At 46.4% G+C, this 2240-nt stretch overlaps 1 pseudogene; it reads right to left on the bottom strand.

The window, feature by feature from the left end:
- Positions 1 to 1130: 1130 nt before the first annotated feature.
- On the bottom strand, positions 1131 to 1783 carry LOC102479609 (60S ribosomal protein L10-like; annotated as a pseudogene).
- Between the last annotated feature and the right edge of the window lie 457 nt (positions 1784 to 2240).

The following is a 2240-nucleotide window of genomic DNA, read 5'->3' as shown; positions in this document are numbered from 1 at the left end:
CAGACCTACAGCTCACACTGCAAGGAACTAGGAGTCTTGATGCTGCCTCTGCCACAGGGCAGATTGTAGGCCCTAAAAACCCATGGAAGAGCCAGTTCTTCCAGGACCTGGCCTGGAGTGAAAGCCTCCCAGCCCACCGGTATCAAAAGCCAAAACATACCACCCCTACCTTGTTACGTACATCCCAAGTCTGACTTCTTCTCACTTAAGTATAAGGTTTTATATGGTATGACATACATCTGGTCATTTTGTGAAAAATAAGGAAGCAAGAGAAGTAAGCTTGATAATAATTACAATTGCTAATGTTAGCAAAACCCAACGATGTGCCAGAGCCTATACTTAGCTTTTCATGTATCTGTCATGTAGTCTTTGCCAACTGCCCTGTGAAGTATGTGATGAAGAAACTAAAGCCAAGAGAATATGATGACTCTATAGGGTGGCAGAGTTTGTAAGAAGCAGAGCAGAGATTTGAATTCAGATTGTCAAGCTCCAAGCCCCTTAGGTCAGGTCCCTTAGGTCATGTTCTCATATACAAGTAAAAAGAGACTGGGCATGGGACCAGCTGATGGCATAATGGTACACTGCTGGACTCCTAAGTAGTCAACCATGGTTCGAGTCCCAGACTCGGTGGCTTAAACTCACACTGAGCTCATGTGCATGTGTGCCCAAGATCCCGAGAGGAGAATGGAGGAGAAGGGATTGCAGTGTATCCATCTCCCCTGGGGGGTGATTTCTTGCCTTCTATCTCTCTATCTCTCTCTGTCTTTCTGGCAAGTGCATGTGCCCTATAGCAAAAACCTCTCAAATAATAATAAAATAATAAAGAAAATAACGAAAACAATTTTTAAAAAGAAAAAAGAGACTGAACATAAGACAGAGAAACTTGCTCAATCAGTACTTCCTTCAAGTTTATCACAAGCAAATTAGACACAACTTCTATCTGGGAGGGAAGTGTCTTAAAAGTTTCCATTAAAAAAAAAAAGCAGTCTAGGCCAAGGCAGCGGGATCCCACATCCAAGGGAGCTGGTATGGTTCCCCTCACCTCTCAGTCTAAACCCATGTTTTTAGGAGACCAGAAGTTAAGATTTATTGATAACTGTGATTAAGAAAGGAGAGCACAGTATGAACCCTCATGAGTATAAGTCTCTCCACTTGTCTGGGGGATCATGATTGGGGATATTTGACACCACAGCCATCGGGGATGAGGCACTTCTCAGCCACCTTACTTTCGAATTCATCAGCATTAAACTTGGTAAAGCCCCACTTCTTTGAGATGTGGATCTTCTGCCCACCAAGGAACTGCAACTTGGTCCTGCAGAGGGCCTCGATCACACGCTCCTTGTTCTGCAGCTTGGTGTCAATGGACGTGATAACCTGGCCAATGTAGACCCTGGATACCGTGCCCTGGGGCTTCCTAAAGGCACCCCTCATACCTCGTCTGGAGCCTGTCAGCTCCAGCATAGGACAACATCTTGTTGATGAGGATGATGTGGAAAGGGTGGAGCCGCACTCGGATATGAAAGTCATCTTTGCCACAAGTTTTCACCATGTACTTGTTTGCACAAATACGGGCAGCCTCCAGAGCCTCCGATGAGAGCTGCTCATGTTCATGTGACACCATGTGGCCACAGAATGGGAATTCATCCACTGTTGCCTTCTCCTGCCCCAGGTCAAAGATGCGGATCTTGGCATCTTGGACACCTCGGCAGAAGCGCGACTTTGGGTACAGCTTGTTCTTAAAATACTGGTAACACCGGGTGGGGCGGTGGCCAGTGGCTGACATCAAGAGGCAAAGAGCACTTTAAACCCATTTTTAAGTCCAAGCCTTTAAACTCCAGGTAGATTCTCAGACCCTGAGGTTTGAAAAATTTGCCAGGGGCATGTGTGTGCTCAGCATTCCAAAAGGAGGGGAAAATGGAGAAGCAATTGTACATGCCCCATGGCAGGGGCTTTCTCACTGTCCCTTTCTCTCTCGTCTCTGTCTCTCTCTGACTTTCTCTGGTGAGCACCTGCACCTTCTAGCAAATTTTTTAAATTAAAGCAGGTTAATTAATGGCAACACTTGCCTTGCACAGATCTAATGAGAGCTTCTGCTGGACTGCAAGAAGAGGCACAGTGGTTACCCTCCACCTCTACCCTCCACCTTTCAGGGCCCTCCAGGCTAACCCTATTCTTCCTCCTTTCCTACTGTCTGTCAACTGTATTTCCATCTCCGCTGTGGCCAACACCTCTCACTAACC

This window comes from Tupaia chinensis, unplaced genomic scaffold (assembly GCF_000334495.1).
Source record: "Tupaia chinensis unplaced genomic scaffold, TupChi_1.0 Scaffold000443_1, whole genome shotgun sequence".
In the NCBI taxonomy this organism is placed as follows: domain Eukaryota; kingdom Metazoa; phylum Chordata; class Mammalia; order Scandentia; family Tupaiidae; genus Tupaia; species Tupaia belangeri.
Note: the sequence above shows the minus strand (reverse complement) of the source record. Positions and strands in the feature narration are given on the sequence as shown.